The following is a 15,304-nucleotide window of genomic DNA, read 5'->3' on the forward strand; positions in this document are numbered from 1 at the left end:
ATCAATTTTATTTCTAATGATGAACAATTATCAAAATATGAAATATTTGGTGGTTTATGCCTGTAATCCCAGCACTTTGGGGGGCCGAGGTGGGCAGACCACGAGGCCAAGAGATCGAGACCATCCTGGCCAACATGGTGAAACCCCATCTCTACTAAAAATACAAAAATTAGCTGGGCGTGGTGGCACCCGCCTGTAATCACAGCTACTCGGGAGGTTGAGGCAGGAGAATCGATTGAACCTGGGAGGCAGAGGCTGCAGTGAGGCGAGATCACACCACTGCACTCCAGCCTGGCAACAGAGTGAGGCTCTGTCGAACAAAAGAGAGAGAGAGAGAGAGAGAGAGAAAGAGAAAGAAAAGAAGGAAAGAAGGAAAGAAGAAGGAAAGAAGGAAAGAGAAGGAAGGGAGGGAGGGAGGGAGGGAGGAAGGAAGGAAGGAAGGAAGGAAGGAAGGAAGGAAGGAAGGAAGGAAGGAAGGAAGGAAGGAAGGGAAAAGAAAAGAGAGAGAGAAAGAAAGAAAGAGAAAGAAAGAAAGAAAGAAAGAAAGAAAGAGAGAGAGAGAGAGAGAGAGAGAGAGAGAAAGAAAGAAAGAAAGAAAGAAAGAAAGAAAGAAAGAAAGAAAGAAAGAAAGAAAGAAAGAAAGAAAGAAAGAAAGAAAGAAAAGAAAGAGAAAGAAAGAGAAAGAGAGAAAGAGACACTTAGGGATAACTTTAGCAAAATATTTTCAAGACTTATTCATTGAAAACCACAGAACATTTCTGAGATAACTGATAAAACACCTAAATAGAGAGATTCATCATGTTCAGCAATTTGAAAATTTAAGATTGTTATGACATACATTCTTTGTATATTTATCTATAAATATCATTAAAGCCAAATCCCAATAAGTACCTTTATAGAAATTGACAATCTGATATCAAAATTTATACGGAAGTGCAAAGGACATAGACTAGGCAAACAATTTTTGAAATTAAAAAAAAGCTAGAGGACTCTACTTGGTCTCACTATAAACCTACAATAATCAAGATTATTTTACAGTACTGGCATAAAGATAGACTTACAGAACAATAGGAAACAATGGTCAGTTCACAAATAGAAATAAACATTTTTCAATGGGGAAAGGATAGGTTGTCCAGTAAATGATGCTGAAAGAACTGGATATCCATATGGAAAGACATAAACTCTGAGATCATAGAGAAAAATTAACTCAAAATGGATTAAAGGGCTAAACATAAAAGCAAATGCTATAACATTTCTACAATGTAATAAGAGAAAATCTTTGTTATTTTGGGGTAGGCAAAGATTTCTTAGCTAGCATGTAAAAATTACAAACTGTTATTAAAATATTGATAAATTAGACTTCATCAAAATTAAAATTTTACTCTTTGAAAGCCATCATTAAACATAATAGGCCAGGCACAGTGGCTCACACCTGTAATCTCAGCACTCTGGGAGTCCAAGGCGGGAAGATTACCTGAGGTTGAGAACTGGAGACCAGCCTGGGCAACACAGCGAGACCTCATCTATACAAAAAATAATTTTTTGAAAAAATTAGCTGAGTGTTGTGGTACATGCCTATAGTCCAAGCTGCTAGGAAGGGTGAGGTGGGTGGGTCAGTTGAGCCAAGGAGTTCAAAGCTGTAGTGAGCTATGATCACACCACTGCACTCCAATCTGAGGGACAAAGCAAGACTTCGTGTCAAGAAAAAAGAAAGAAAGGAAGGAAGGAGCGAAGGAAGGAAGGAAGAAAGGAAGGAAGGAGGGAAGAAAGGAAGGAGGGAAGGAAGGAAGGAGGGAGGGAGGGAGGGAAGGAAGAAAGGAAGAAAGGAAGGAAGGAAGGAAGGAAGGAAGGAAGGAAGGAAGGAAGGAAGGAAGGAAGGAAGGAGGGAAGGAAGGAGGGAAGGAAGGAGGGAGGGAGGGAGGGAGGGAGGGAGGGAGGAAGGAAGGAAGGAAGGAAGGAAGGAAGGAAGGAAGGAAGGAAGGGACATTAATTAATAATCATAATAAGGCAATCCAGAGAATGCAAGTATTCTCGTAATACATGTCTGACAAAGCTAACCGAGTAATCAGAAACCAATCAATCCAACAAAAAATAGGCAAAAGATCTCAATAGACATTTTGCAAAAGAAAATATATAAATGCCAATAAGCATATGAGAAATGCATACCTTCATTCGCCCTGTCAAAGAAAAGCAAACTAAAACTTCAATGAGCTGCCACCTACACACCTACCCAAAGAGCTAAAATTAAAAGGACTGGAAATCCCAAGTGTTGGTAGGAATGTAAAATAGTACAACCACTTTGGAAAACCATTTGACAGCTTCTTATAAATTAAACATGCACCTACCATATGATTAGACTTTCCTAGACATATTAGATTGTTCACTCTTAGGTATTTGCTCTACAGAAGTATGTGTTCCAAAAAGAGGTTTGTACATAGATGCCCATAGCATCTTAATTCATAATAGTTCCAAATTAGAAATCCATCAATTGATGAAATTATTATTAAAGTTTAGTAGAGCCATTCAATGAGATATTATTCATCAACAAAAGAATAATCTACTGATAAATGAAAAAATATGGATTAACTTCAAAAACACTGCACAGAGAAAAGCAAGCCAGACACTTATGAGCACATACTGTATATGCTGATTTCATTATAAGAATTTCTAGAAAAAGCAACCCTAAGGGTTTGCACTGGCAAAATATGGATCAGTGGTTGCCTGGGACTGCAAGTTGGGGAGGGGGAGAGAAATTGATAGAACTTCCAAATATTCTACTAATGTGGTGATTACATGGAATATACACTTGTCAAAAGTCATCAAACTGTACACTTAAATGGGTGCATTTTATTGTATGTAACTAAAATTCCTGACTGTATCTCAATGAAATTTATTTAAGAAATAAAATAAGCTGGGCACTATGGCCCAAGACTGTAGTCCCAGCCACTGGGGATGCTGAGGTAGGACTGCTTGAGTCCAGGTGTTCAAGGCCAGCCTGGGCTACATAGCAGGACCCTGTCTCTAAAAAAGTAAGTAAATAAAATAAAATAAAGAGATAACATGGTGTAATGGTTAACACCATTGACTGTGTAGTCAGATTGCCTGATTTCAAAGCCTGGGCCTTTTACTCACACTATCTGTGTGACTTTTGGTATGTTACTTAACCCCTCTGTGCCTTAGGTTAACATTTGTAAAGTAAAGATAATAATATTCCTTGTCGCATTCGTTTGCTAAAAATTAAACATTTAACATGTTTAGAATGCTGCTTGGTAATTAATACACACTGTATTGTCACTTATCAAATTAAAAAGAATCTTTAAAAATACCCACATTCTGGGCCAGATATTGCATTAAGTTGGAACTCCATTCACGTGAGAAAAAAAAAAAAAAGTATGCTATGAAGTAACAAATCCTTTAAACATACATTCTGTTAAGGAAAAGTTGTATCCTGAGACTTTCAATAGTAGTTTCTTCATTTTAAGAAATAGATTTCATTTGTTCATTGCTCCAAGTAGACTCTGAACTCCTATTATTAACAGATACTCAATTGGTATTAACCAGGAAGGATGTCTGCAGTGTGTAAGTGCCTGGCCAGTCAGCCCTCTTGAGATTCTGCTTCAGGACTAGCTCATCCAGGACAGCAGGTGCTCTGTCCTCAAAGAGATTACATACATGGCAGTACTGAAAAATGCATAAGAGTTTACAGTGATAGTTTGTTTTCTTGGTCCAAAAGAGAAAGCATCCAAGATTAGGGAAAATGAAAGAAGACTCAATAGAAACGAAAGAGTTTATACTGGGTTTGAAAAGGGGGTTTAGAAACAATGTGATGAGTGGAGTCGGTGATGTCTATTATTCTAGACTAGGAAGCCCCAGAACTCCAGGGGGAGTTCTGGAAATGGTTCATAGGACATTTTGGCTGAAGCAAAGGGATCAGATCAAGAAGCAAACCTGAGGTGAGGTGAAATTTACCTTGTGGCAGATCTTGAATTTGCTTTTATTATAGACACTGCAGTGACTTGGGAGTGTTCCAGTACAGACTGACACAATGCAAGTTCTATTTAGGAAGATTAATTTGGCAGATGTGTAAAGCATGGAGTCAGCCTAAAAGAAAAGAAATCTATTAAGAACTTGTCAGTCTTTCTTTCAAAACTATAAACTTTTACAGCATTAGGCAAAATTTACTCGAAAGGAATTATCTAAAATTTGGCCTTTACTAATGCACATGATTTTCTGTACAATCTCCAGTGCATTATTTCTCATAGCCATAGCCAGGCAACTCTCCCCAGTGGCCTCTGTATACAACGTGCTTTTTCAGGCCTCATAGGTTCTTACTATTTTCCATACCTATAAGGGCTTTCCTGATCTGCTACATGTACCTAAATGCTACCCTTTAGTCAAGTTCTACCTAAACTGTAAAGCCTTTCTAGGATTACTTGGCCATGCTGAGCTGCCCAGTACCTGAGCTACCTCTCTCAGAGCTCACTCTTTATTAAAAAAACAAACAGTGAGTTGTCCTTTGAAAGGCATGCAGATACAAGAATCTGGAGTTAAAATGAGCTGAAGTAGAATTCCCTTGATCTGCTGTTGAGTTGTTTTCTGACTTTGGATAAATCACTAATGGCTCTTGACCTTCATTTTCTTATCTCTAAAATATGATAAGACTGGCAATATTTAAAATTCCTGCTGTTCTGAGTATGGAACTAGACGCTTTATTACAATTTTAGGAACTTAGAAGCCCTTAAAGATACAGTCGCAGGAACACACCCCCTTAAATATTGACATCTTCAAGTACTACAACAACACTGCCTTCTCTGAATAATGTAAATTTTGCAAAGTCTTTCACATACATTTTATCATTTAATGCACATCATGCACCCTGAAAGTTTAGATATCATTATTCCTACTACATAGCTGAAGAAGCTAAAGTTTAATCCTCTAATGAAGAGGGTGACAACTTTTAATCAGGGCATTTATGTGTTATCTAACGGTTCTTCTCTCCCTCTTTGCCTCTACCACTCAGCTGGTTCCAGAAAATGAGAGTATTTTTGTACCTGGAATTAACTGATTTCTCACTAATGGCAATTCGGTAATGTAATGAAAAGGAGCAAGGTTATCTACATGTATTCAATTAAGACCTTATTTAAGGCATTAATATTTCTATTTGTATATAAATTGACTTTTAAGGGAATCAGGCAAAGAGATAAAAGCTTGGTCACTTTGTTATGATGTATTGGAACTCTATGGTTTATTTTTAGATCAGTTGCTATTTAGGAATTAATGTTCTTGGTTTTATTTAGAAAATTACTTTCAGTTTCTGGGCATAAATATCTCAGACAAGATTATTATTATTCAAGATCAAAGTTTACCCTATGGAACTCAGCAGAGCATTTTCCAAGACTCAAGCAGAATGTGGCTCTAGGGCATATTATTACTGATAGATTTTGCAAAGCATACACCACATACATGCATACAAATACACAATTACACATGCATATATAAAGGAAAGACATGAAGGAAAGTTGTCAACAAATGATACATATGGCTTTTTTTAAAGAGTACACACACAGACTCACACACATAAACACACACACACCCCCAGGAACTGAAGAAAATGTGCCCACAAATTATGTTCACCAAATTGTTCTTTGAGATGAAATTTCAAAATAGTCACTAGTTCATTAGGGAAGGTGAAAGAGGAGAAAGGAAGAGAGAGGGAGAAATAAAAAGAAGCCGTAAGATACTGAATATCTTGTTTATCCAAGGTTAACTTGCAGTATCTTATATCTTTAGGGCACTTCTCCTTTCAAGGACATACCAGACTATCCACTTCCTGATAAATGTGCATAACAAAATACATACAGATGTTGGATGGCTGAATTGGAAATGGACATTTTCTTCTTTCTCTTGGGGTACAAGAGCTCAGAGTTTGCAGTAACTTCTGCTTCTGCACCCCCTTGTCCCCCGCCTGCATGGGGCAGCGGGCAGGGGGTGGGGGCGGGTGGGTTGTAAATGAAAAGGGAGATTCTGTGACTAATATCAATGAGACAAAGAAATGAAAGCACTCTAATCCCTGGGCCAGGCGCCAGCCATCCCACTGTACGGGGCCATTGGCCAGAAATCCCACTGTATACTGGGACCCAAGCCAACCAGAATTGGATACAATGAGTTTCACAGCCACCTTTTCAGAGCTGACAGCAAATGTCGGGGCACCAACACCCTTTGATAAGAGTTCCAACTTTCTCACTAACATTTCTACCCGATAATAATAAAGCTTTTTTATTTATAAAGCGGTACTCTCTTGAAGATTGCTTAGTGCTTTTAGAGACATAAATTCATTGATCTGAATACTTATAGTGAGAAGAGGTGGGGCTGGTGGCCAAGACTGGGAAATCAATATTCTCTTCCTGTTTTGAGAGAGAGAGAGAAAAAAACACATTACTTTATGCAACAGTTCATTCTATTATTGAAATTTCTAGACAAAAGTCTCACATGAATATTCTTCCTTAAATTAAATGTGTTTGTAATGAGCTAACCAAACCTTGCTGTGTGATTCCTAATGAGTTGTTTACTTAAAATGTCTTCTCTCCTCTTAAGACTAGGTTTCTTTGAAAGGCCAAACACATACACAAACCAGTTAATACTGGCACCCCTCCTTGAACTTTCTGGCTGTTTCAGATTTAAATATTGATTTCTTTCTCTCACTCTCCACGTCTCCCCATAATGGCAGCAGCTGCTAGGAAGTTGGGAATTTCTTGCCAGGAAAGCACCCAAGAGAATGTGAACACCATTAAAATATTTCTTACCTTTTACTTTATTGTTTTTCTCTAAAGCTCTTGAGTAGCTAGCTGAGTATTGGGTAACCAAGAAAGGCTGTTCCTTCACTGGGGAAACACTGGATCTGATTTCCATTAGAGATGCTGAATTATTTAGTGGTAATTGAGTGCCCCAATCAGCTGCTTTCTGAGTGGTTACCTTTCAGTGTCCATTCACATTCAGTTTGTATTGAGGCTTTCTTCTCTTGAAAACAGAGCATGCACAATTTGCAACTTGTTTATTTTAATTCTGAATAGTTTGAAAAAAGCTTTCCAAGAATTGAGGTGAATATAGTATATATCCAGTATGCAATGTGAGGCTTAGTATATTGAAAATTAAAAGTATTGTAAATACCTCATTTATTGTAAATACCTCATGACCTGTTCTCATGTCATAATATGTTATTATTGTCACAATAAATCTTGTCATAATATATTCTGGCATATGATTTTCAGATTTTTGCATTTTTTTCAAACTGCAAATGAATAATAATTGTTATAAGAAATTAAATTCTTAGCACCCATATTACCTTGCTTACTAATTCGTTTATACTGAATGGATTGATGTCTTCAACTGACACTGATAGAGATTACAGTGGAAATCTAGACAAGAAAATGAAAGGATGAATTGAAAGAAGTCTCTCTCTCTATATATATATATATGCATATATATTCCTTTCTATCTTAGCATATGTGTGAAAAAGTAATCAAAACTGAAACAAGACAACTAACTCCTTCTTATAGCTTTGCCATTTTTTCATTATGTAACATGCAAGAGATTGTAGGGGATGAATCTGAAAAGATAAGCATCGGCAACCTTGCCAGTATTATTAAGAAAGTTAGACTTAATTTTATGTTTATAGGAATGCTTTGATATCTTTAAGCCAGATAATACTATATATCAGATTTGCATTTGTAAAAGGTCACATTCTGGCTGCATTGCGTAGTTAGAGTAGAAGGAAAAGATGAAGCCTGGATGAAGCACAGCAAGTGAGCCCCAAAATTGGGGCTTAGCCTGAGAGGGTTCTTGGCTTCACCCAGGAAAAAACTCAGGGGCTAGCCAGTGGTGAGAGAAAGCAACTCTTATTGAACAGTGCTGCTCCTTGTGGAGCAGGGCTAACCCATAGGCAGTGTGCCCAGAGTCTACAGCATATGGGCCATTGGTGGCTGAATGTATACCCACTTTATTTTATTCTACTTTATTTTATTATTTCATTTCATTTTATTTTATTCATTTCAGGATACATGTGCAGGACATGCAGGTTTGTTACATAGGTAAGTGTGTGCCATGGTGGTTTTCCACACCTATCAACCCATCACCTAGGTATTAAGCCCCACATGCATTAACTATTTATCCTGATGCTCCCCCTCCCCCCACCACCTGGACAGGCCCCCAGTGTGTGTTGTTTCCCTCCCTGCATCCAGGTGTTCTTATTGTTCAGTTCTCACTTATAAGTGAGAACATGTGGTGCTTGGTTTTCTGTTCCTGTGTTAGTTTGCTGAGGATAATGGCTTACAGCTCCATCCATGTCTCTCCAAAGGACATAATCTCATTCCTTTATATGGCTGCCTAGTATTACATGGTATATATGTACCACATTTTCTTTATTCAGTCTTTCATTGATGGCCATTTGGGTTGATTCCATGTCTTTGCTATTGCGAATAGTGCTGCAATGAACATACACATGCATGTATCTTTATAAGTGAATGATTTATATTTGTTTGGGCATATACCCAGTAATAGGATTGCTGGGTCAAATGTTATTTCTGTTTCTAGATCTTTGAGGAATCATCACACTGTCTTCTACAATGGTTGAGCTAATTTTCATTCCCACTGACAGTGGAAAAGTGTTCCTATTTCTCCACAGCCTCACCAGCATGTTTTATTTCTTGACATTTTAATAATCACCATTCTGACTGGTGTGATGGCATCTCATTGTGGTTTTGATTTGTATTTCTCTAATGATCAGTGATGTTGTGGTTTGTTTCATGTTTGTTGACTGCATAAACGTCTTCTTTTGAGAAGTGTTTGTTCGTGTCCTTTGCTCACTTTGGTTGTTTGGGTTTTTTTTTTTTTTTTCCTTGAAATTTTGTTTAAGTTTCTTATAGATTCTGGATATTAAAACTTTGTCAGATGTATAGATTGCAAACATTTTCTCCCATTCCATAGGTTGTTTGTTGACTCTGATGAGAGTTTCTTTTGCTGTTCAGAAGCTCTTTAGTTTACTTAGATCCCATTTGTTAATCTTTGCTTTCATTGCAATTGCTTTTGATGTTTTTGTCATGAAATCTTTGCCCATGCTTATGTACTGAATGGTATTGCCTAGAATTTCTTCTAGGGTTTTTATCATTTGGGGTTTTACATAAGTCTTTAATCCATCTTGAGTTAATTTTTGTATAAGGTGTAAGGAAGGGGTCCACTTTCAATTTTCTGCATATGGCCAGCCAGTTTTCACAGCATCATTTATTAAATAGGGAATCATTTCTCCATTGCTTGCTTTGGTCAGATTTGTCAAAGATCAGATGGTTGTAGATGTGTGGTCTTATTTCTGAGATCTCTATTCTGTTCCATTGGTCTATGTGTCTGTTTTGGTACCAGTACCATGTTGTTTTGGTTACTATAGCCTTGTAGTATAGTTTGAAGTCAGGTAGCGTGTTTCTTCCAGCTTTGTTCTTTTCGCTTAGGATTGTCTTGGCTATACAGGCTCTTTTGCAGTTCCATGTTAATTTTAAAGTAGTTTTGTTCTGCTAATTATTTGAAGAATAACAATGGCAGTTTAATGCGAATAGTATTGAATCTATAAGTTACTTTGGGCAGTATGGCCATTTCCATGATATTAATTCTTCCTATCCATGAGAGTGTTATGTTTTTCCATTTGTTTTTGTCCTCTCTTACTTCTTTGAGCAGTGGTTTGTAGTTCTTGAAGAGGTCCTTCACCTCACTTGTTAGCTGTATTCCTAGGTATTTTATTCTTTTTGTAGCAATTGTGATTAGGAGTTCATTCATGATTTGGCTCTCTGCTCAACAATTTTTGATGTACAGGAATGCTTGTGATTTTTGTACATTGAATTCATATCCTGAGACTTTGCTGAAGTTACTTATCAGCTTAAGGAGCTTTTGGGTTGAGATGATGCAGTTTTCTAGATATAGGATCATGCCATCTACAAGCAGAGACAGTTTGACTTCCTCTCTTCTTGTTTGAATATGTTTCTTTCTTTCTCTTGTCTGATTGCCTCGGCCAGAAGTTCCAATACTATGTTGAAGAGGAGTGGTGAGAAAGGGCATGCTTGTGCCAGTTTCAAAGGGGAATGCTTCCAGCTTTTGCCCATTCAGTATGATATTAGCTATAGTATCCCCACTTTTAATCATATGTTAATTAAGGTGCAGGTTATTCAGAACTTTCTGGAAAAGGACAGAGAGTTTCCAGAGTCATATAAGATAACTTCCAGGCCATTGCCATGGTCCACAGCCATGGCATTTGTAAACTGTCATGGTGCCTGTAAAAGTATCTTTATGCTAATGACCAGTGGGGCAACTAGAGGTTGCTTTCATTGCCATTTGCTAGTTTTGGCTGGGTTTTTCACTGCATCCTTTTTGACCAGAATTTGCTTCAATCAGCAGGGTCTTGACTAGAAAACAAGTCCTGCTAGCCTTCTATCTCATTCCTCCCCTCAGAAATTATACACTCTTCCTTAATCTTTAGGAAGTTTCAGAAGGACAGAGGTCCATCTTCTGTAACTGCTTCTTGTTGATTTCATGGGCATAGGCCCTCCTAGGTTGGAGGAACAACAATTCCTGGATACCTGATCTAAGGGGACCAAAGGCATAATGTTTTCATTTTCCAGGTCAGAAGATGGGATGGGTTCAAAACCTTTTGCCAGCTTCATCTTTATGTGGAATTGTTGTAACCCAAAAGACACAAACTTTACAAAGGGGTTAAACAAGCAAGGGCCAAAAATTAGTAGCAACACAATAGATAACAAAGGTCCTAGAAAAGGTCAAAGCCAGGTAAGACTTGGAAAGGCAATTTTAATAATTGACCAGATATAGTTGGGATCAGTGCCCTGGTTATAACTATGTATCCAGGTAGCTTGTTCATCATTTTGTTGAATGTTAATCTCCGTTTGTTCAGAGTTATTAATACAGGTAATGGTCCTCCTCTTGAACTTGGGGGGACTCATAAGAAACAGGCTTAATCCTGAACAGGTGTACCTAGCTAGTGATTCTCCGAAGTTTAACAGCATTAGGGGTGTTTAAAAATACCTGACATAGGCTGTTCCATTTTAGTTGTAATTGATCCTCAGGAAATCCTTCTTTCCAGGTTTTTATTGGGACTAGATCTCCTGGTTGAGCAGGGGAGCTAATCTTTTCCTTTGTGGCAAAGGGCAACTCAATTTCCATACTCTTGGAAGACCTTTTGAACTTGGCCTAAATTCCAATGGGAGGCATAGTTAGGAATGTCCAGTCCTGTTTCTTGCCATAGCCTGAATTAATATTTCAGGTTTCTTATAGCCAATTAAATGTTTTAGGCCAGACAGAAATGGAGGTAGGCAGGCACTAATTTACCCTTAAAACTGTTTTAAGCAATATAAGTAAAAAACCAACAGCCAAAACTAAAGTTACACGTTAAGAAAAAACAAGAGTATAGAATGAAGTTATACTGAAGGAAAACTTTGCTTTTATAGTCCTCTAATGCAAAATACTTTAGCATCAGGCCTATAACAACCATTAGAACTGGAGAAGAATAAATTACAAAGGCTGATGAAAAAGCTGAAGACAGTTATTTTAGACCTTCTCAAAAGGAAAATATGTTAAAAGTAGGGAGACACGACAGTTGAATTTCTGAGATATGAATCTGAGAAATGTAAAAAAAAAAAAGGTTATAGTATTGAAAAGCAAAATTTCTTGAAATTTTATTAACAGCAAATCTATATAGGAGACTATCTTCTAGAAAGATTATTTTAAACAACTGCCTTTGAATGACAGCCAACTTAATCGTACACAAAATTCCTTCATAAATCCCCCTTCATGAACCTCATCATGACTTACACAGACCATCTACAACATACTTGAACTTTCTGACTAGTCCTATACCACCTCTTTTATAAATAACCAGTCATTTTACTGTAGGACAATAATTTATCTTACAAGATCCTTTCTCATACAAAATTCTTTTACATTTATGTCATCCTTTACCAAAAATACACCTTCATATCCTTATCTTTCTTCATATATCTCTCTCTCCTACTTACTAGTTACTTTCTGCCTTATTTCATAAGTCACCTTCTCATGTCCATAATTTTATTTAACCTTTAAGTACTTTTAAGTGGTGCAAAAACAGTCTTTTTCACAAAAAGAGCATGTCGTAACTTAGTATTTTTACCTGCCACACCAAGGGTTGCCCAAAGTTCCTCTGTAGAGATGGTAAGGTATCTAATGGGAGTCATGGGAGATATTGGGCTGTTTAAATCCTCTGCTCCCTTGCAAATGATGGGTTTGGGTATCCAAGGCTCCCTTTGGCAATGGGGGCAGTCCCTTTTCCAATGGCCCTCTTGTTCGCAGAAGACATATTGATTCTGGCTTAAGGGCTGATGGATTAGGGGTTCTTATCTGAATATCCCAGACATCTCTCTTGGGACACTTATTTGGATTGAGTAGTCCTGAGGTGTCAGGGGGCTTAAAACAGTCACTAACAATTGTATTTTGCCTATTTCTTTTGATTTTCTCCTCTTCCTCTGCTCTGCTCTCATTGTAAATTCTAAAGGCCATGTTTAAGAGTTGGCTCGTAGGAATTTGAGGTTCATTTCTGCCTTTGATGACTTCTTCCTAATGTCAGAGGCAGAATGAGTGATAAAATGCATACACATGAAAGTCTGCCATTCTTGGGAGTCTGTTTCTGTATTAGTATATTTCCTGAATGCCTTAACCAAATGGCCTCAAAATATAACAGGAATTTTAGCCTTTCTCTGAGTTACTTCTTTAATCTTGTCATAATTAACTGGCTTAACTACATGCTTTTTTGTATCTTTTATTAAACAAGTTACCATGTGATTTTTGCATTTGAGATCTTTGGAAGCCCTCTGGTACTTCCACTGAGGGTCCATGTCTGGAACTGTATCTCCTTCCACATGATAACTGGCATGGTCTAAGTTATATGTGGCCACTCCATCTGCATATTTATGGACAGTACTCAGATCCTTCTGTTTCTTATCTATGGTACAGCAGGTGGACAATAATTTTTGTAAATCATGTGAAATTAAGTCAGATGACATAGTCAACTCAACAAACTCCTCAATGAACTTCCCTGGATCCTCCAAAAACTGGCCAAAGTTCTCCTTGCATAAAGCCAAATCACACATAGAAAAAGACACATGTACTCTGATCGATTGTCCCTCCCATCTCCATCAGCTACCTCCCACAATGGACACAGGTTTCATTTTAGGGGCTGATATAGGGGTCCCCTCCTGGTGGTACTGGTAAGGCTTACTTCCTCGAGCAGTGAGAGGTATAGGCTGGGGCAAGTTGGATAAGGGGAAGGGGTGCCTGATGACCTTGTGGTGGAATCCTGCACTAGAGAACTGATGGGCCTCCCCTTAGAATTGGGAAACAGAGGAGGCTCCAGGGGACTATGGAACATCAAGGGGGAATAACTAGGAGGGGTCACCTAGGTGCAGTTTCTTGGTGTCTGAAAGTAACATGAGCCAAACACATCCTACAGTTGTCCAGTAAAGGGCCATAAAAGCCATTACATAAGGGATCCCTCCCCATTTCCTTCCTTTTTACATAATAAGCCCAATTGTAAAATAGTGTTATGACATAAACAACCATTTTTGGGTCTAATTTCTTGGTTTTCCAATGTGTATTGGACCCAAATGATGTTACAATAGAAAATGAGTTTGTTTTCTTTTAATCCTTCTGTACTGGTCCATTCTCATTCTGCTATAAAGAACTGTCTGAGATTGGGTAATTTATAAAGGAAAGAGCTTTAACTGACTCAGAGTTATGCATGGCTAGGGAGACCTCATGAAACTTACATCATGGCAAAAAAAAGATGGAAACACGTCTTTCTTCACATGATGGCAGGAAGGAGAAGTGTTGAGCAGAAGGGGAAAAGCCGCTTATAAAACCATCGGATGTTATGGGAACTCTCTCACTATCACGAGAACAGCATGGAGGTAACCACCCCCATGATTCAATTACTTCCCACCAGGTCCCTTCCACAGCATGTGGGGATTATGGGAACTACAATTCAAGATGAGATATGGGTGGTGCATTAGTCTGTCTTCAGACTGCTAATGAAGACATATCCGAGACTAATTTATTTAAAAAAAAAAAAAAAAAAAAAAAGAGATTTAAAGGACTCACAGTTCCACATGACTGGGGAGGCCTCATAATCATGGTGGAAGGCAAAGGAGGAGGGAAGGCACATCTTACATGGTGGCAGGCAAATGAGAGGAATGAGAGCTAAGCAAAAGGGGAAGCCCCTTATAAAACCACCAGATCTCATGAGAACTCACTCATTATCTTGACAACAGTAAGGAGGAAACCACCCCCATGATTCAATTATCTCCATCTGTCTCTCCCTTAACACATGGGGATTATTACAATTCAAGGTGAGATTTTGGTGGGGACAAAGAGCAAACCATATCACCTTCTAATTTAAATTTGGTCCAGTTGTCTAAAAGGCACCGTAGTGGCAGGTCCTTCAGGATGCTCACTGCTGCTTCTTTGTCTGACAAGCATCTCTACTAGACACAGAAGTTTTTTAAGTCTAATGAGAGGGGAAATAAATTAGCTCTCATCACTTTCCATTTCAAATTCTCACTTCCTGCAGGGAATGTGTAAATATAGATAACAAAGCATTAAGAAAGTGGATTATGAAATATAAGTGGGAAGTAGGATACTACTGTGTTCTCCATGAAATATGGCAAAAGAAGTATTTTCATTAACCGAAACATAGAAGGAAAAGGGAAAATGCAGGATTAAGCATTTTTGACTTTAGGGAAGGAAACAGAAAAAACAAGAATCAAAATGATCCTGGAGTGGGTATCCTCAAACCCACAATGCCTCCCTAGAGTAGGTCTCCAAGTCAAAATGCCAAAGCTCCAGAGCATATACAAGGTGGCCAACAGTGAAGGTAGGCCTCTAACCCACAATCCTGGAGTGAACACTCTCACAATCAGGTATCCTGTCTTAAACAACTGTATAAACACAGGAGCAGGGAGCCAAAGCAAAATCTGGAAACAAAACATATATTTCAGGGGGGAAAATAAAATAACTGATAAAAAAAATAAAATGGCATTAGAGGAGAAATGACCAATTGTCATAGCTGATTAGTTGTGCTTCTGTCCAGAGCCCTCAAATGGCAGGTGACTTCAAATTGACTACCTAGTCAAAGGCCTTATTTCCTGCTCACCCAATATTGAAGAAGGGGCAGAGGGGTCACTCACTAATCCACATGAGCCAAAATGGCTCTAACCAGTCTCCAATG

The sequence above is a fragment of the Chlorocebus sabaeus genome, chromosome 21 (assembly GCF_047675955.1).
Source record: "Chlorocebus sabaeus isolate Y175 chromosome 21, mChlSab1.0.hap1, whole genome shotgun sequence".
Taxonomy (NCBI): Eukaryota; Metazoa; Chordata; class Mammalia; order Primates; family Cercopithecidae; genus Chlorocebus; species Chlorocebus sabaeus.